Raw genomic sequence first — 21,391 nt, 5'->3', positions numbered from 1 at the left:
CTTCCACAATAAAATGAATCCCCCAAAGCTTCAAAGCCAATTAGCCTACAGTTACAGTCTTCATTTTTTTTTCCCTATGATTTTCTACCTCCGTTAAAAAAATACAGTCCCGGTTAACAACAACAACAAGAACAACGTAAGAGGTATGCTTACAATTTTATCAACAAATACAGTTAAGTAGCCATTCCTTTAGTTAGCAGCTGAGACTGTGACATGGGGTCAGCACACGCAGTTTGGCCCAATCACCTCGGTGAGAAGGTAAGACTCTCCCATCCTCTGGGGTGGACTGGATCTGACTTGCCATTCTGTTAAAAAATCAGCTGTTTTTGCGATGCCCAAGCTGCAGATATGTTAATGAGTCATATGCAATTACTGTTTAATTGACTTGAATACATCAAGGCTTTATTAGAAAAGAAAAATGCATCACCATTAAGTATAAGACTAAATATCAAAATCACTTCAGTTGTAAGCTAGGTGCCATTTATTTTCATGATTTAAGAATATTAAACAAAAGGGGGAAATAAGTGTCATAGACTTCAGTCTAAGGAAGTTCGAATCATCCATGTTATGAGTTTTGTATGATTCAGAAGTACGCAGTGTGAGATTTGAGTCAAGTATTTACTGCTTACAACTCTCATTAAAAATAGATAAATGGGTTTGATTGCACCTGAGTCTAAGTGTGGCAGCTCTCACTGGTGAGCCACGCTGAACATCGCGGCGTCTCGTTCCAAGTAGATTTCACCCCAATTCTTATTGAGATTTGGAAAAGCTGAAAGCAGCATTTACCCACTGCAGCTCACGTTCTGGATGCAGAATAGGTTCCTCGGATTAAATGCTCTTGAGTGAGGGACCTCTGGGTGGCTCAGTGGTTGAGCATCTGCCTTTGGCTCAGGTCATGATCCCAGGGTCCTAGGATCGAGTTCCACATCAGGATCCCTGCAGGGGGAGGGAGCCTGCTTCTCCTTCTGCCTGTGTCTCTGTCTGTCTCTGTGTCTCTTATGAATAAATAAATTAATTCTTTAAAAAAAATGCTTCTCGAGTGAGATTTAGTAAGTGATAACGCTGAAACCATTTTCTTGTTCCTTTTGATGTTTTCCTGGCTAATGAGGTCATAGAAATTTGAAGATTTTCTGCCTTGTTAATTGTCCTTCTTGTTTGTTTTGTTTGGATAGGGAGTCTTATGAGAGGCAACAGTGACATTCACCCCTTGATACTGGACCCCTGATTCCTGTCTTCATGATTGCACCCTATGGATCTGTTCCTGATCATAGACCTCATTTGCGGTGGTTCGTCTAGACACTAACCTTCCAGTTTTCCTTAATGTAAGCCTGTGATTCTCTGTGTTTCATCTTTTCCACTTCTAAAAAAATTAGACCAAATCCTGTTTTTACACTGAGTCCCCAGTGACACAGAGTCTAGTACTAGAAGTAGCGAGACCTATCTGGGAATGAAACAGGGATAGTTCCCCAAACAATGAGGAACTAGAAACCTCCTGCCCATAGCACAGTGACTTCTATGATCACAGTTAGCCTCTTGCAATCAAGTGCCTACGAAGGGAGGGTTTGGGCACACCAAGTGATTGCTGTGATGGCCGATGGTGGAGGAAAGCAAGAATACAGACCTCTAGCTATTTCTCATGACACTGGAGAGTGTAAAGAACAGAAAAAAAGAAAAGACCTCTGGGTTTTAAATTCTCAGCTCGAGACATGGTTAGAAAATTAAGGAACATTTATCATGATCTCTTGCAGCCACGACACTGACATGTCAAACCAGAAATCAGACAGAGTCAGTTCCTTTAATTTTCTAAATCAAACATAAATTGAATGCAAAGCTTCATCATGCCTCTTAAGTCAAAGCCTGAGCATTTATTAAGAGTAAAATTCTGACTGAAGACATTTTAGTGAATTCAGATGAACCCGACTACTCTGTATCCCTAAAGACCAGAGAAAATCTCTTTGCCAGCAGAAACAGTTCTTCCTCCACTCTAATGACACAACCTGTAGTTGCTTGGAGACCCTGTGATACCTTCCCCTTTGAAAGGATGACGATACCCTTCCCCCAACCCTGCCCCTGCTGCCCCTCATAGACACTACCCATATGACAAGAGTTGGCTCTCAGCTTGTCCCAGGGAGACAGACACAGAAGCTAACATGGAAGGCATTACACTACATATAAAAATAGATCCAGGATTTGGCTAATATGTAGTAGCAGAAAGCTAAGGAATATGTATGAGGATGGGTTCTAAGAGACCTAAACAAGGGAAATAGAAATATATCTATAGATTGGGCCAAGTATATCAATACAGGCATACCTTCCAGAGATGCACTCAAATGCCAACTCAAGCTTTCCAGTTTGGCTTGAAATGCTGGCTTGCTTAGTTTCCTGGACCTGGACTCAGTAGGTGGACTGTACTGAATGAAGGTGAGGTACCTAAAATCACTCTTGCATTATGCAAGAAAGAATTTGAAAACTTAGAAAGACAAGAATGGAATGGATTTATTTGCTGTGCCCCTAAATCACTCTATCTATAAGAACTTCTCCTGAGGAGGCTTAGAAGACCCTCCCTTTATCTAACCATTTAAAATAAAAATTGGTAAACAAAATAATTAAAGACAGAAATATGTTATAAACCACTGGGGGAAAAGATGGGAAGCTATGGGGCACCTGGATGGCACAGTCCGCTAAGTGTCTGACTCTTGATTTCAGCTCAGGTCGTGATCTCAGGGTCTTGAGATTGAGCCTACAAGGGGCTCCACACTGAGTGTGGAACCTGTGTAAGATTCTCTCTCTCCCTCTCCCTCTGCCCCACTTGTGTGTGCTCCCTCTCTCTCTCTCTCTAAAATAAATAAATAAATAAATAAATAAATAAATAAATAAATGTGGAAAACTATGAGCCTATACCAAAATACATAAATATAAATAAGTATTTATATAACATATATAAGTACATGTATATTACACTTCTAAAATATTCCCTATTTTAGTATGGACTCACACAAAATACATATGCTTATATACAACATACATACTTTTATACACAAAATATATAAATAAAGAAATAAGAAGACAGGGGCTCTTTGCTATAGAAGAATGATACATATGGACTGGTCAACGCAGGGGGAATGCTGCAATTGGAAAAATAACATTTTGCAATCGTAATTATAAATATTGGTACAGGCAAAATCATCAATTGATGCTAAAACTAGAGGAATAGATTCTGAAAAGGAGCAAAGTATTAGTATCATCTTTAATTATCCTTCTACCAATCATTTCTTAATTGCAAGGCAAAGAGTAGTAATTCAATGGAGAAATGAGGTAACACCTTGACCTGGGTGAAAAAGATGTAGACAGACATTGTGTGCCTCTTGATTTGATACCCTGAGAAGGACATCTCAGACACAATATCCTCTGTGTCATATTCTGGCTGGGAATAAATAACCTAAATCTAATCATGAGCAAACATCAAATGAACTCAAAAAGAGGAATATTGCGTTCATTTTTTTTAAAGGGTGGGGGAGGGTTGAATTTTGCATAAATGCTAATGTAATAAAACACAAAGAAAAGCCTTAGAAATGTTCCAAATTAAATGAGTCTAAAAGGACAAGACCACTGAGTGCAATACCGGATCCTAGAGTATTTATACTGAGGACAAATTCAATAAAGAGTGTTACTGGGTCGGTGTGACAAAACTGGAATAAGGATGAAACTAAAGTATTGAATTACTGTTAGATTTACTGAAGAGAGGAACTGTTCAGTTGTGACATGAGAGTATATCTTTCTTCTTAGGAAATAAGTTATTTAGTGGTAAAGGACCAAGGGGTATGCAGGTACTCCCAAATATTTAAGAGAAAGCAAATCCAAACAATAAAGCAAAGGGGAGAAAACTGTTAACAACAAAGGTACCCAAGGAAGGACATATTGTTTTATATGCTTATTTTTGCACCTTTTCTGTAAGTTGGAAATAATTTCCAAATGAAACATCTTTAAATATGCATTTCTATCAAAGGTATTCCCAGCATCTTGCAAGATGATATAATGGCTGTTTCTAGTAGGAAGCCAGAGAAGGTAGAGAATCCTGCCATGGAAGTAGGCTCTCTGGTTTCAGTGTGGATGCTTGGGTCCCGCAGTGGGAAAGACTGCTGGAAACAAAGTGCTCATGATTACAAAACAGGCAGTGGGAACAGAAAGGTCATTAGAATAATCTGCCCCATAGGTATTTTTAGTAGTTGTTAATTAACCATGGTATCTCCTGGTCGACTACTACAGTCCAACTTGATCTGAGCAAACACACACACTCTGGTGTTGCCAGCAAAAGCCTGATTGTGACATCATCAAGCCAGTAGAAGGCCACTCCATCCAACTCTTTGACATACATCACTTCTCAAGACCAAGAGTCCTTCAGATAAAGAGTAAGATTCCCTGAAGGAAGGACTTTGTGATTGCTCAGTCTTTCCCCAAAAGGCATAGGGCCACTCCCCATGGGATTGGAAAAGGACATTCACAGACCTCTCAGGTCTGAGCATGGACCCATTCCTGAGCTTGTATTGATACATGGGGTTGCAGAGTCCCCAGTGCAGTGTACCTCTATCTTCCCTGCCTGCATTGAGAATCATTGGAGATTTAGACAATCACAGAAGTTAAATATATTTGTAATACTAGTAAATATATTGGAGAATTTTTGTCAGATTCGGTCAAGTAGATCAGGTAATATATCAATCACCAGATCTCTAACCATGGATGTAGCCAGGTCCCTGTTTTGGAGCATGACATAACCTCTGCTCTAACATACACCTTATGACGTCAGGGTGGCCTAATCAACACCCTCTTTGGAGACTCTTACCTTTGTATCTTAAAGTTTGAGCCTAAACTGAACTATTTTATGGCCTGCCTGATATCTTGACCATTCATCTGTGAGTCCCTGGAAGGATATATTGTCCAGATTTGACAATTTAACCATTTGAATGTTCACTGAATTAAAAAACAAGCTACTGGATCGATATTAAGACAAATACACAATGTTTACCTATGGAAGGTTTCAAATTCTATTTCATTTTCAGACCAGGGAATATGTGAGAAGCTATGAATCATGTCAAAGATATAAAGGGATTACTGATAATGCAAATTTTGTTTCAACCTAACAGCTGTGCAGAAAATTTTTCATAATAATGATTGCATTTAATTACATAAAGAGTAGTAAAGTCTCCTCCATTTTATCTCAATAATGAAGCCTCAATTCTAAGATAATCCTGGCCTTTCTCTGCCAAGGCCAGCATGTGAGTAACAGTGAATTCAGTTCCCGGTCTTAGCTATCCTCAAAGGATAAAAAAAAAAAAAAAGAATTTTTCACATATATTATGAAGATGAAAAGTATTACCTTAGGACATATTTTTTAATGCACTCTAAAGCATATATATTTAGAGACCAGTGTACAAAAATAATTAGCCCCTGAGTCATTTCTAGAGTTAACTGTAACACCTGCAACAAAAATTAAATAATATGGACAAGTCTTTTTTAAAAAAGCAGTAATTTGTTATATTTCCTAGTCCCCATGCCGCTCTATGAGATTTAGCAACATCTCTAACACTTTATATCTTCTCTCTCCCTTCATTTCTGGGCAGATCACTAGTTTCGTGAAAATAATTAGGGAGCCCAGCTTTGCCACGTAAACTAGAGTCTTGAGGTTAATTAAAATGGAATGAACACTGCACATATGTGGACCACCAGTAAAGCCTGGGGTCAGGTAAACAGAATTCTGACATATGGTGAAAATATAAGCCAAAGAAGATAGCAACATAAATTCACTGGGGAACTTCATGTTTAGACTTTCTGTTATAATCTTCAACTGATGTTAGCATTTGACATATTATACCAATAGAATTTGTAGTTGTATGTACTACACTGATTTTATGCACAGTATTCAAACATTTCCAGACTATTTCTGTGCATTTCTAATATGTGGTGAACTACTTTTTCTGTAGGCTTATAAAAAAGAAATTGATGGACATATTTTTAAATAGGCTCACCGAGTTCAGTGGAAATGTCAGGTGTCAGCCAGCCTAATTAATTGGCAAACTTTGACAAAATTTCTATTTCAAAATTAATTACTTCCAAAAGTCATTCAAAAAGCTGGTGGTGATACCAAAACTAAACAAACAAGCAAACAAAAAATGGCCCACTTCTGGGAGGCAGTAGAATTAGGAGATCCGCTTGGAGAGTCAGAATCTGTTTCTTTGCAGGACAGTGACTTGAGCAAATCTTTTAAACTTTATGAGCCTCTGTTTTAAAAATATTAAATGGATACAAAAAACAGTACTTTGTGACTTTATGGAGTTTTTATGAGGATAACGTAAGAAATATGAATGCACTTTATACCATAAAGTACTAGGTACATGTTGGGATTTCATTATGGGAAATGTACCCCTTTCTTCCTTTAGATAAATAAGTGTTCCATTCTTAATTTGTTTTATGAAAGCAGCTTATTGGGGGCCAGGGAGCTGTCTCTTTACAAATTCAGGAACTCTGGACCCCTACCAGGTAGTTAGAATTTTGCAATAATGGACAGAAATAGAATAATGCATGAAATTTTATAGGTTATCCAATTAATACTAGGAGGTAATTCAAGTCAGAGATGGGTGAGCATATGGAATGTCCATCCAAAGTGTTATTCATAGATACATAGAGATATATACATAGAAGGATAAGATATGCACAAAACTGAGAAAAATATCATCTCGATCATGAGTTACTTGAAAAGTTTGAAAAAACACACAAACTAAATGAAAGTTTGTAGCAGGATTGCCATAGTTAACGAAGCTAATGTAGAGTCACTAGAAGTCTGAAAAGTGTTATTCTGAACTTGTGAGCCCTGCAAAGTTTCCTATGTGGCTGCGAAATACAGTTACCAAATTGGGATGTCAAAATAAAGAAATAGAGTAAGATAATATCACAGTAATGCTGCATTTTTATCCATTCTGAAACAAGCGTTAGGGGAGAACTTGCGGGTTCTTAATGAAATTCAAGAACATGAACTCTGGAGCGTGGATTTGTAACATCTTTAGTGAGAGGTCAGTGGCTTTTCCCCTCTGAATTCCTAGTCTGTTGTACTGACCAACAGCTGATAGAGTTGGTGCGTGCATCCTATGTTCACACAGAACGAGCACATAAACACATAAACACACACGCTTCTTTACACACAGTTACTTCCTTTTTTAAAAAGAAGATTTTATTTATTTATTTGAGAGACAGAACACATGCAGGGGGAGCAGCAGGCAGAGGGAGAGGGAAGCGCAGGCTCCCCACTGAGCAAAGGGTCCGATGCAGGTCTTGGTCCCAGGACCCAGGGACCATGACCTGAGGCGAAGGCAGATGCTTCACCGACTGAGCCACTCAGGGGCCCCACACCTTTGCTTCTTAATCAGATGGGAAAATTAAATTAATTCTCCATGGTGAAATCCGCTCTGCTCTCCAAGTGGCTACCTTTCTCATACAAACCTAAGACCAAGTGGTTACTTCCAAGATTATGCAATACTGGGTAACAGCAGTCCTTGTCTGGATAATATTGCAATTTCATTTGTGACTCCAAATCATTTGAAAAAGCTCCTCATTCCAAACAAACTTAATAATTTAATCTAGTTCATTATTAGACTTAAAACCCGAAGGAATCAGTTAGGATATTTTGGCAGCAAGTATCAGAGCACACAGTTAACAAAGGCTAAACCATAAAGCCGTGAAGTGTCACCATGTGGGAAGCCTGGAGGTATGTGGTTTGGAGGTGAGTCCAGCAACCCATCAGTGATCAAATTTTAGGTCAGCAGAACTATCAGTTGTTTGGTTTTTCCTTCATGGTCAGAAGATGACTGTCAAAGATCCAAAACACGTCTACACATAACCAGGTTCCCAAGGAACAAAGTGGGAGCAGACATGTATATTCCTTCCTATATGTTTTCTTTTAAAGGAGGAGGAAAATCTCCCCCAGATGTCTTCCTGGACGTTCTCCCCTTCAGTTTCATCTTCTGGGACTCAGTCACATATTTACCCAGACAAATCACTAGTAAAGAGAGATGGAATGGCTGAGACAGGCTTTGACCTACCACATTTCATCCCTAGAGGTAGGTACAACATAAGCCAAACAAAATAAGAGTTCTGTTAACAGGAGTGAGGGAGAATGACTTTCAATAGGCAGTTTCCAGGGTCTACCTTCCTGGATAGCTTTGCTCTACAAATTCGTCTGAGTTCTGACTAAAGAATATGCCAAAAAAGAAAAAAAAAAAAAAAAGATCTATACTTAAGAGTAGAGATGGGTCTGCAAGCATTTTTCTGTAAAGAGGCAGATAGTAAATATTTTAGGCTTTGTGGGTCATATAGTCTCTGCCACATATGTTCCATCATTATTTTTATAAGCCTTTAAAAATGTAAAAAAAGCATTCTTAGCTTGCAGGGCATATAAGAACAGGCCATGGACCAGATTTGACTTTAGTGTGCTGACCCCGGGATGGACATGTGATGTGTATGGTTTAATTGCCTTTCATTCAGTTATTTGACAAAACTTTACTGAGTGTTTAATATGGTCAGTCATCAACGAAGTTCTGAGGAGACAGCCATGAATGATAGAGAATAGCTATTCATAAAGTTCCTAATCTAGTAAGATGCCCAAAATAAACAAACATCAAATTTAAACTCCTCTTAATTTTCCCAAAGTGAAGATCCTTTAGAATATAAATTTTACATCGATAAACATCATCACAAAGTTAGTTGTGAACTGATTAATTAGACTGGGAAAATAACACTTCCTAAGGAATTACCCATATTTGAAGCATTTATGTCCAACCTACAAAGAATATATGAAAGATGCAAAGTAGGTGATGAGTGGCGTAATACACCACCCCAAAATATGCCACTATGGCATACTGATTATTTTGAGCTGAAAGCACTTGAGAAGCAGCAAATGCAGGGAGAAGCTCTCTCTGAACTCCTTTATCTACCTTAATACAGATCCTCCAAAAGGAACCAATTGTCATAAATCCCCCTCCTCGACGCATCATCAACCAGCAAAGACTGATTCTTGTCACAGGAGAGTGGCCTAGAAGTCACTTTGTCACAAACTATCACACCTCCCATTTGTTCTCCAAGGGCCCATTTATCTTTCACAAAAACCACTTCTTCTCCCCCAAGAGACCTGCCTCCCCTTCCCTTTCTCTCTTAGAATGGTATTGAAGCCTGAATTCTAGACCATCTCAGAGGGTTCCTCATCTTCCCTGGGCACCTCTCATGCATACTTGAGGTATACCTGTTAATCAGATATCTATTTGTTCTACTCTTGTTAATCTGCCTTTTATCACAGGGATCTCAGCTAAGAACTCCAAAGGATAGAGGGAAAATTATTTTTCCTCCCCTCCACAGCCAAAACAGTATACAAATGTCCAAAAATACTGATTCAGTTGCTGGTCCTGGTGCTAAATTCCTATGAATTTCCTCTCTAAAAAAATACACACACACACACACACACACACATTTTCCTCTAAAAAAATACACACAAACACATATATATAGTGTACTGGGAACACTGCAGGAACACTACGGCTGATAGCACAGATTTAGAAAGCACGGAATAGGTAATTTTAATAACAGTGGTCATCAAAAGAAAAAAAATTAATATGCTGAATGTAATAGAACCCAAGATTGGCCACTGTAAGTCAATGTTATCCAATTCTTAATGTAAGATATTAACATTACTGAGATTTCAGTACTTTCAGAGGGATTTCTTAAATACACTATGGAAAATAAACATCTTCTAGAAAAAAGAAAAAAAAAAGAAAACACTTAATCTGAGTCAGACTGACTGGGTCAGTGTTTGAAGAGCATTTCAGCCTGATTTGAGAAGTCTTTGCCAGTGTCACCCTAGAGTACCTGTTTATATTTAAGAGACTTCCTCAATCCACTGCCTTGAGGCCATCGGAGGATCATTCCATTGCTTGTTCTTTTCTTTCTTTTTCGTGTTGACTAAAGAGACACACTAAGCAGTGCTTCTAAGCAAAACAAAACAAAACAACAACAACAAAAAAATCACCAAGGCGTTTCTGAAAAGAATAAAACTGTCCTTTGGAAAACGGCAATTGCATCTGGGAACTGCGTGTTCTATCTTTAAATGCAGTCAACAAAATTGTTGCTCTCTTCGAAATGGTTTGTTTGGGATGAGTGAGCTTGCGTTCTACCAGACAAAGCCCCCAGAAAAAGTTTCCATCACCATTTCCTTTCCTTGGACCTTAGAAATTTGAGCCTGCAGATAACACACTTGCCTAAGCAGCACAGAAATGTTCCTAAGTTCATGGAACTTCTGAACAGTTGTGGGAAATTGGATCCTGCCAAAACTCCCTGGGCGGGGGGGTGCCCCAGAATGTTTACGGTCGCCCTAATCCTCTACAGGCACACGTTAAAAGTTTGTGGCAAGTTTCTCAATAGGCCTTCCTGGTGCTTTTGTGCTGAGGAGGTTCACGGCAGTTTTGCGAGTCTCAACATCATAAAACTGCTAGAGACCGTGTATGAAGTATTCCTAATGCAGTCTTCTGCAAGTCCCGTGACTTGGTAGTCAGCCCTAAAACCCTGCCCAGCTTTAATGATTCCCAGGTAGAAGCAGCCTGCAGGAATTGAAAAGATCATGGCTCTCCAGCCCAAAGATAGGATCTCAGTCTCAGCACTGCCACTTTATCATCCCCATGACCTTGTCGAATATTCCTTAATTAACCTATCTGATCCTCTCTTTCCTCTTCTGTCTAATGGGGATAATGCCATGAGCATCAGACGTGATACTGCTTTCATCCATGCTCTCATGTGGTGCATATTTGTTGGAGTCACGCGTTATGTGTGAGGCTCTGAGCTAGGGGCTGGGAACACTGCAGGAAGGAGCCAGGGAGCCATGGTCCTGCCTTGGGAAAGCAGAAGCGCCTGGAAACCTAAAGCATGATCCTTACTGTCGTAAGAAGAAAGATGTGTGCTGTCGCAGGTGTATAGCAATGACCGATTCTGTTCCCAGTAATAAATATCAAAAACCAGTACTCAACATTGAGCTGATGAAGAGAAAAGCACATGTACACACCGGATGAGAGTTTTTCTTTAATATCTGAGGTCCCTCAGATAAAGCACATCTCTAGGAGGTGGGAGAGAAGTTAGCTTGGTTCCTCCCACCAGGTCTGATGAGTCCTTTTCGGTTTGGGTTGCTGACATCAGTGGAAAGCCACAGCTAAGACGCTGGTCTTATTGGCAGTGATGTTTGAATATGATTTAAAAAGCCAGATGAAGAATTTCAGCTATACATCAAGGGAGACTGCTGTTAGGGTATATTAAAAAAAAATTCCTCAGGGAGATTTAACAAAATGTAATAATCATATACCATATATGTTTTTTCCTAAGTATTTCTACCAAAAATAAAAGGGTGCTATTCAACTCCTAAGGCAGTGTGGAGTCGAGACATTTTTAAGTCCTCATTTAAATCTCAGAAATTATTTAAAAAAAAATAAGTGTATAATACAGAATCTAAAATCAATGCTAAACTTTAGGTTGTAAAACTGCTGTAGAATTTCAGAATTAAATTTGATCTTTTTTTTTCATTTTAAAGATATTATTTATTTATTCATGAGAGATACAGAGAGAGGCAGAGACACAGGCAGAGGGAGAAAGCAGGCTCCAAGCAGGGAGCCTTATGCGGGACTTGATCCCAGGCCCCCGAGGATCACGGCCTGAGCTGAAGGCAGGCGCTCAACCCCTGAGGCACCCGAGCGTCCCAGAATCAAATTTGACCTTAAAGATAGCTCCTAGATCAGGAAAGAACAGAGAAGTGAAATTTTTGTGTAAGTTCACATAGCTTTTGCATGGCGAATTTGGGATCTGAACATGAACACGTGTTAATCTATGTGCTCTTTCTCCAAAAAACTTGTCCTTTAGTTTATAAATAAGTATCATAATATAGAAAAGAATATAATAATAGCGAACACAATGAAAGAAATGACTGAAGAGTGTTGTCGTTCATGAGGAATAACAATGAAACACTACTTTGTTTTCATAACAATCTTCCTTCGTTCATTTGCTGAGTGATTCAGCACTTTTTTCTGAAGAACTACTCATTAGTCATCTCCATACGTACAGAAATAAAGACAGCACACCTCTAACTTTTTAGGATCATCCAGTGTGGAAGGAGACAGGCCCACAATCAGGCCATATATAAGGACTTTCAATACCGTTAAAGGCAGATTCGAGGTCTGAAAGGAAGCAAAACCCATGAATCATGCTCTGCTCTCTTCTGGAAAAAAGCAGAATGGGATGAGCTGGGGAACCACACAGAACTGGTGAAGCTGGATTTGTTGGGCATGTCTAGGTAGGACAGCAAAGTCCCTCAGCAACTCGAATGCAGATGAAAGATGGTGAGTGATTGGTACACATCCTCCCCGGGGGGCTGACCCGAGTTCATCTCATTAGCTTTACCAAGACAAGAACTACTCCATTCCTTGCCCCTCACTCTGTCCCCCTCATTTTACATGGCTGAATTTTTTAAAATCTATTTGCAGCATTATGGTGGGTTTTTATTTCACTATTGAAAACTATTAATTGTGTTTATATTATTCCATGCGCTCCCTTCATTGAATCCTTTCAACTCTATGAAGTGGAGAATTTTTCTCCTCTCCTAGAGGCTTTAGAGACATTAAATAGCCTGAAGTCACGAGGCTCCTTGGTGAGTATGGCCAGATTTCAAACCTAGGGAGTCGGACTCCAGAGGGTCTATCGGTATAATTCAGAGGTTGCGAACCAAGGCCCAGAGACCAAATCCCATCAACTGCCTGTTTCTGTACAGCCCACAAGCTGAGAATGGCTTTTATATTTTCAAGTGGTTGGAAGTACTACCCTTAACTGCTCTCAAACGCTAGTTGGAAATTAGCTTTTAGTGCCGACTTAATAACGTTTCTTAATGAATTCAACACAAAATTACAAGGTAAAAGAGGGCTTATGTGCAAAACTTATACTACGGTAAAGGCATTTCTATGACAACTAATGTTGTTTGAAACAAAGTAGTGTAAAGTTCCTTTATACATGTCATGTACTATTTAAAGTTAAAACAAAAAAAAAAAAAAACAAGATCTCCATTCTCACACAAATTTGCAGTAGCTCTATTTTCCAAGTTCGAACCATGTTATTTCCAGCAGTGCTTTTCAGACCTTAATCAAAATGCAAGGGGCAAAAAAACTCTTCATATTTCAAAATTCAATTAACTGTGCAATTGAGGAGCTTCCACCTCATCTTCCCTTGGAAGTTACTAATATGCTATATAATGACATGCTAAAATCAAATATCAAGAGGAAAATATAATAGAATTCTATATGCCTCCCAGCTGATAAATATGCTCAATTAAAATCATATGCTCCTAAATTGACATTGGTGTTTGGCAATACCTATCTGTGTGAAAAGATAGCTTCAAAGATGAAATACTTCAAGTTTAATTATGGATCAAGTTTAAGGATGAATCTGCAATTGATTTTGATGATAGCAAAAACTAAATTTGAACCTCAATTAAGCAACATGTTATCTCCCCCAAAAGAGGATTCCATTCTTCTCATTAGTAGACCTATATTTTTAAAAAACAAACTTAATTATCATTATTATATTTTGAATTTTATCAATACAAGAATTGGTGGACATTTGTTTTCTCTCGTCATATAAATATACCTATGTACTGTCCTCAATTTTGCTTCATGTCCTGCAAAATCTAAAATATTTAAATCTGAACCTTTACAGAGAAAGATCACCAAATAAATGTTTATTTCATACAGTTTCTCTTCCAAGGTTGTGTGCTAAATATTTTTACCTTAGATGGTAATTTCCAGTCCCATTTCAATTGTCTCCAAAAGCTTTAGGTAAAAATTGCAGGGTATAAAAAATTTTTTCTTTATGAACTGTCTTTCTAAGACCTTTTTGTTGTTGTTGACCAAGATCTTTGCATCCTCTGCCATGCACCACCTCTAGAGATTCTCAGTACGTTCACATTAGCCACTCATTGTTCATTGTCCTCATTGCCACCAGAGCCTTTCTTGGACTCTCACATTTCCCTTCTCTTTTCCTGACTCCGTGACACAACCTACTTTTGGGTGCCTAATCCTCAAGTCTGTACCATTCTGTGTGGGCAGGGTTTGGGATCCCCAGGGAGGGAGGGTCCTGGCTTTCCCTAATTGCCATGCTGTCCAAAGGAAGCTCTCAGGCTGTGTGAGTGAACCCATCAGTGTCCTACCATATTTTCTTCCAGACCTGAGAAATAGCTCTTCATGAGCGGGCGAGCCATGAACAACTAGCTGGGAGGCTTTATTTTTTTAGGAGATATTAAAAGGAGGCTCAAAGAATCAAAATGTGAAGGGAAAGGGAAATGTAATTGCCGTTAAGTGTTTAAAGGTAGTAGAATGAAAGGAAGTAAATGTGTTTATATTGATGGAAAAATAATGCAAAAACAAATAAGCTTAAATCACAAAAGAAATTGTTGTAAAATAGAGAAATAAACCTTCCTAATGTCAGTGCAAGAATTTCCAAAATTGTGAAGTAATGGATTGTCTTTACTTGCCTGTTGTTGTTTTTAAGATTTATTTATTTATTTATTTATTTATTTATTTATTTATGAAAGAGAGTGCACATGCACGAGTGCACACATGCCACAGTGGGTGGTGGGAAGGGGCAGAGGGAGAAGGAGAGGCTCTCAAGTGGACTCCCCAATGAGCGTGGAGCCTGACACTGGGCTTGATCTCACAACCTTGAGATCACAATCTGAGCCAAAATCAAGAATTGCTGCTTAAATTGACTGAGCCACCCAGGCACCCCAGCTTTTCCTGCCTGTTTTGATTCATAGACTATCTCCTCTGCAACCCTCCATCAGTATATGAATTACATATGTGTTGAGTGATAATAAAGCATGTGATATAATGTAATTTCCAATGACATGCTTTATTAATTGCATTCCCGCGACCAGAATCCATGGTAAATGGAACAGTCCTGCTTTACCACAAAATATCTTAAAAACCCATGGTCATTATATATATATATATATATATATATATATATATATATATATATATATATCCAACTTAAGTCCCTTCTTTCTTGTCCTTTTTTGATATCAACAGGTTTCTTCACCCAGCCTGGGTCTCCAGCACTGCCTCCTGCATCCAAGTCAGGTGTGCTCTTCTGGATCCTTCTCTGACCTATCATTTTGACATGGGTGAGTTGCAACATCTCAGGCTACCTTGTTCAGGATATACTCAGTTCTTCTTGTGGATAATTCTAATGCATGCTGGTTTTCTTTCAAATGGGTAAAAATTTTTTCATGATCATATGATTTTAAAATATGCAAAGAACATGAAGTTTAATTTCCATGTATATTACAGACAGCTGTTGCTATTTTACTTTTCCTTTACATTTACTCTTGTTTTCTTTTTTCTTTTTCTCATGCAAGCCTCTTTTCCTCCACATGGTCCATTTATTTCAAAAGTACAGTTAGATCTGCTTTTAGATTTTTATTTTAGTCTCTGTTCGGTTATATTACATAGCTGATCATTTTTTTTCCTACTAACCGTGTAATTGTAGGAAAGGATGGGTGGCAAAATAGTGCATTATTAAATAATTGTCCTTGTCATCAGTGCCTGAATATCAAGACAGTAGGAGACTGTTGGAAAATGCTTTGCAAAGCTATGAATATGTTGTGTATCTCAAGTTGCCAGGTGGGAAATGTGGGTTAAAAGCCAGAGTGTGTCAGATAAGAAACTGGAGAGGAGTAATCTTTAGTGTTTAATAGAAGTCCTTTCCATTGCTCAGAACAGTTAGAAGGAAGAGCACCCCTAGAACTAAATTCTGTAAAGAAGGACACATGCAGAAAAGATCTTCAAGATGCCTTGAAGTTACAATGAAGTTTAAAATCATTACAGATTATTAGAAGTAAAGAAAGCCATGGCACCTGTGAACCAGAAGGCACAATTAGACTCAGTAGCGGTCACAATCTGCAAACGTTCAGGTTCTTACGGAGTCATTATTGAGTCGAGCTGGAGCATCAAGCTTGAACAAGTATAGACTTTGAGAAAAACAAACACGCTACAGAAAAGCCATCTGCAATCATGAAATACCGAGGGGAGATGAAGGATTCTGAAACATACTTGGGAAATAAATGGGCAGCCCGTGGTCCTCCAGAAATAATGCCAGACGATGAGGCTGATGTGAAGGAGTATGGAAATCTCAAAAGCCCTTGAACAACAGGAAAAAAAAGCACACGTCAAATAGCGCGTCACAGTAGAAATTGCTACTAGTAAAAAAAGAAGCATTATGAGCAAGGATAGACCATTAGAAGATCTATTGTTATGATGGAGAACTTGCTTGTAGAGGAAGCAAGCAGAATACAGATGTAAATATGTATGAGGAAATAAACCACATTAAACCGGAATACAGTGCAATTTTAGTTCCACTAAAGAACATAGTATACGATACACCTGGAAGGAAATAATATACTTCATCCCGAATCCTGATGCTTTTCTTTTTCTTTTTTTAAGATTTTATTTATCTTTTCATGAGAGACACAGAGAGAGAGGGAGAGACACAAGCAGGCTCCATGCAGGGAGCCCGATGCGGGATTCAATCCTAGGACCCCGGGATAGCGCCCTGAGCCGAAGGCAGACACTCAACCGCTGAGCCACCAGGTGCCCACATCCTGATGCTTTATAAGTAGCTTCTCTGACCTTGGGAAAGCATCTGTTCTTGCTCGTGCATGGCAGCCACGCATGTCACTGACAGGTGCGGTCCTTTAGGTTAAACTGAAGTCACCAATGTGCGTTGGGTTTTGTGACCTCTCAGTGAAGTCATGAGAAGTGTCATGACACTTCTTAAAGGACAATAGACCGTAGTTGAAAGATAGCTAAGTAAGAACCCCCCGTCGATGTTCAGTTTTGCTCTTTTACCAGCGTATAGGACTTTGGACAACTAAATCTAAACTTTTTCACCATCCCCGCTTCCCATGTGACATCTGTGCACTCATTCCTTCAGCGGGCTGCCCTAGGAAGGCACTAGCCCGCCCTCCTGCCGTCCCCAGAACTGCTAAGCCTTAGCCCTGTCTTTTTCCTGCAAGTCCTGAAGTTTCCGGCAAACCTTGAACTCAGTGATGTCCTCACAGGGTTCCATGATCAAGGAAATGGGGCCCCACCAATGAGCATGTGGAGCAAATCGGTTCATGATGCAGCAGCGGAGCTAAGGAGTGGTGGGGTCCCTTTCCCATCAGGTGGCTTCGGGGAACATGCACAGCTCAGAAAGCTCTAGCTCTGGGGGGCTGATGGCAGTGGCCACTACTGCTGGTCATAAGACAGAAGCTGGGTGGGAGCGAAGCCCCCAGCACACATTAAGCACCGGCTGGTGCCAGGCCCCCCGGGGACACTCAGAAACACACGATGGTGATCATGACCATGACGAAGGGGACCGGGTCCCACAATCCGTGCCCGGAGCCCTTGGCAAAGAGCCATGGCCCTAGGCCTGGGAGCCTGCTGCCCCCGGGGCACGCACCGGGTCACAGGGCACTGATGGCCGAAGGCTGGGGCTTTGGGAGGACAGGAAGGGCCTGCTTTGTGACCCAAATAAAAGGCCCACGGTCTGTCATGAGACCTTATTTTCAATTTCTGCCCTCAAAACTTATTTGCATTTTTTTTCTTTCTCGTAAAAGTTCTTTCTTAGGGATACTAAGTGTCCCCAAGGAGGGGGGCATGGTTTTGGGGGTTATTTGCCTCAGGAAGCCCCAGGGTTCAGGAATATAGCTTAGAAGTTGCTTTACCTAACTACCGAGGTAAGGCCAAGAGCCTCTTTATTTTCAAATAAGGTATCGATCAGGAGAAAGAGGGAGGAGGGCTAGATAAGTCCGTGGATGAGCAGAATGGAGGAATGCTTCTCTGTGTCTCGTCCAATTTCTGTACAACAGGCAGAAGCTGCTCAGCACCCGCCACTACCTAGTCTCCCCTTCCCCCGACCAGAAATGGGACTCCAGCTGTCTTGGAGCTGACGATCAAGGTTCTCCGTTTACCTTATAAATATCTTCACTTCTCCAAGGAATGTGCAGCTGGGGAAAGCTGTGCTACCCAGTTCTGGCCGGTAAGATGCTGGAGGCAGATTTACCTGGAGAAAGCACACTCCTTCTCAACAGAGGACAAAGCCTTATGGGAAAGGCTTCTGGATCTTTCCCTTTCTTCTTGCGTGGAGTACAGGTGTGACGCCTGGAGGAGCAGCATCTTGCAAACATGAATGCAAAGGCCACACACTGAAGAAGGCAGAGAAGAAAAAAACGAGTCCTTGATGACCTTGCAGAGCTCCGGCTTTTGCAGCCCTGGGACTACCTGTCTCTGTACCATCGGGTACATCAGGCAAAGGAGCCCTTTCTGTGTGTAAATCACTTGTTTCCAGGTTTTCAGTAGCTCAGCGCCAAACATGGTATCATGCAGAGCATGCCTGATTGCTGGAATTGGTTTAAAATCTAAAACACACAAGGCTTGGAGCCTAATTGTCATGGATAAGCTCTAATGGGGGCTTTTTGTCGCTACTCTGGTAACAGCAGACTTCCTAGGCGGAAAAAGATGAAGCTCAAGGACTCTAGGAATCAGCCCTTATTCCTCACACAGGTGACGCTCTCAGAATCCCAAATCCACCCAAAGCATTAGAGGTTGCCCTCTCGTGCAGTTTGCCTTGGCTTTTAAAGCCGAAAGGAGTTTGCCTGGTGATCTGAGACACCAGGGGTGGCAAATGAAGAGGCATTTGTCTCAGGGGCTGGGCAGTGCTGAGACTCAGTTCCTCCCTAGGGTACTAAGTCCCTAGGGATACTGAAACCCAAGCTTTCCAAGAGACTACATTTTCTGCAATTCCAACCCTATTTGACCAAGCCTGAATCCTGCCTCATCTACTCATCTTGCCTGGACTTTGTTTCTAGAAGAATCTGCGTTGACTGCCGGCATTTCCAACTAGTTTCAATTCTGTCAGTTTCGTGCCCCACTAGGCTGCTTGGTCCCCTCACCGTCCTGTGTCACGATGGCTTATCTTTCTGTTCGCTTCCTCATTAAGTAGGTCCACTGTCCTTGTACCCGTATCTTTAATTTCCCTCTGTTTTATTCAGCTGGATGAGAAGCACAGTTGGGCCAAGGCAACACAAATCTCCTAGCTGGAAAATATGATAAAAGGGCAAATTAAGAGCTTTATGTTTTGTCTTTCTTTCTTTCTTTCTTTCTTTCTTTCTTTCTTTCTTTCTTTCCTTCTTTCTTCTTCTTCTTCTTCTTCTTCTTCTTCTTCTTCTTCTTCTTCTCTTTTTAATTAGGCAGACTTTCTGCAAACTATAAAATAATCACAAGGCTTAATGCTGAAGAATCCAAAATAGCATTTCCAAAGTGTATTTCTTAGAACGCTTTTCAGTGGTCAGATTGATTTGGGAATCAGCATTCCATGGCGAGTAATTGAGACTCTTGGAAGTCCTCATAAAAGAAACTACTTTTACCTTTCTTTGTTTAACCTAAGGTTTCCAAAACCTTCATTTTTCTAGGTATACTATTTTCAGATAACATCATGTGGGACAGAGTTTGAGAACTGCTAACCTAACAAGTGAAGTTAAATTTTTAAAATAACTAAGGGAGAGAATGTCCATTGATTTCATGCAAGAGTCAAGATGACTTGACAGTACAGTTGACCTTTGCACAACTTGGGGGTTAGGGGTACCCACACCCCCTACGCAGTTGAAAATCTGTGCACATCTTCTGACTCCCCCACAACTTAACTACTGATAGTCTACTGTTGAGCAAAAACCTTACCAATACCATAAATAGTTGATTAACACATATTTTATACATTCTATGTATTATATGCCATATTCCTAAGGTAGTTTAAAGAAACTATTATAAAGAAAATCATAAGGAAGAGAAAATACCTTTCTAGTACTTTTATCAAAAAAAAAAAAATAATCTGCGTATAAGTAAGACCTGCACGTTCAAACCCGTAATGTTCAAGGGTCAAGAGATATTTTTAAATGGTTGTAAAAAAGAATATCATGAGCAGCACAGATTTGAAACCTTGAGTAGAAATGTTAGGAAGTTAGAGATCCCTCAGTAGCATAGGAATCATAGGGTGGGGGCATTGATGTTTTCAGGCCAGAAGTGGACGAAAGGAGTTTACCACGGCTTTAAGTTTGTGCTCTTAATTCTATTACAGAAAATATTTTAAGGCTCCATTTTTCAACCTTCCTTAATTCGCAGACACAATCAGTTATAGTTATCGAGTTGGAAGGGTCCTGAGAAATCTCCTCGTCCCAATGCTCTGATTGTGTAGATGGTGAAACCAGGATCCCAAAACACGGTGATTTGTCCCTTACTAGGAATACACCGATAGCTGAGCTAAAACCAAAACCATTTTTCCTCATTTTATGTCAGGGCCTGGTCACCAGACAGACAACCAGTCAGTAGATTCTCCAAGCTCAGAATCCCTCCTATGCAAATGCAGTTCACTGCGCGTCCGGGCTTCCACTTGGGCCCCTCGTGTCACTTCTCGGGGCCTCAAGAAAAGGGATAGACACAGACAGAATGATGCTCATGCTGCTTGCTGTCTGTAATAAAGTCATTTGTCTCTGATCCAGGAGTCTCACATCTTCTGCCAGAGTCTATGAAATAGTAATAGGTTAATTTATTAGCTTGTAAGTAGGGAAAAAATTAAATGCCAGGCCTGCTATCAGCCCTCTAGTCAATGCTGGGAATTATTACCTCCTCTTCTATTCTAAGTGAAACCATCTGTAGGATTTGCATTCTTTCTTTCTTTCTTAAATGTGTGCTAAAATTCACCATGAGCGCCCTCTGACACCCAAGTTTTAGTTGTGGGGAGATTTTGATGATAAATTCAATTCCATTATTATGAGGCTACTCAGATTTTCTATCATGTCAGTTTTGAAATGTGATTTTCAAGGAACTTGTCCATTTCAGCTAAATTGTCATACACATTGTTATAAAATTGTTCCAAATTTTCCCTTCTTATTCCTCTAATATCTATGGTATTAAACAAATAAACAAACAAACAAACACCTCTCGTTTATTCCTGAGAATAGTAGATTTGGTTTTCTTTTAACTTTCTTTTTTTTTGTCCTTATCAATCTAGCTAGAGTTTGATGGATTTTATTCATCTTTTCAGATGCTTTTGGTTTTGATAATTTTCTACATTGTTCATTTTTTATTTCTTGATTTATACTCATATTTATTATTTTTGTCCTTTTGCATACTTGGGCTTAAATTGCTTGTCTTTTTCTAGCTTCTTAAGGTGGGAAGTTAGAGTGACCTTAAATCTTTTTTTTTTTTTAATCTTTAAAAACTTGTTCCTTTTC

The 21,391-nt window shown here is 39.8% G+C and overlaps 1 protein-coding gene across 3 annotated transcripts in view; it reads left to right on the top strand.

Annotated features, from left to right (window-relative positions):
* NEIL3 (nei like DNA glycosylase 3) overlaps positions 1 to 21,391 on the top strand; it is a 118,637-nt gene that overhangs the window by 34,012 nt on the left and 63,234 nt on the right. For 2 of the 3 annotated variants that reach the window (XM_072763886.1, XM_072763888.1), the window contains exons 3-4: positions 1,173 to 1,322; positions 15,150 to 15,244. The gene's annotated coding sequence lies outside the window, so the exon portion shown is untranslated. Of the gene's footprint in view, positions 1 to 1,172; positions 1,323 to 7,954; positions 8,109 to 15,149; positions 15,245 to 21,391 lie in introns of all 3 variants that reach the window. The other variant, XM_072763887.1, reaches the window with a different exon arrangement.

Source organism: Vulpes vulpes, chromosome 7, assembly GCF_048418805.1.
Source record: "Vulpes vulpes isolate BD-2025 chromosome 7, VulVul3, whole genome shotgun sequence".
In the NCBI taxonomy this organism is placed as follows: Eukaryota; Metazoa; Chordata; class Mammalia; order Carnivora; family Canidae; genus Vulpes; species Vulpes vulpes.
This window is presented reverse-complemented; position numbering and strand designations above follow the sequence as displayed.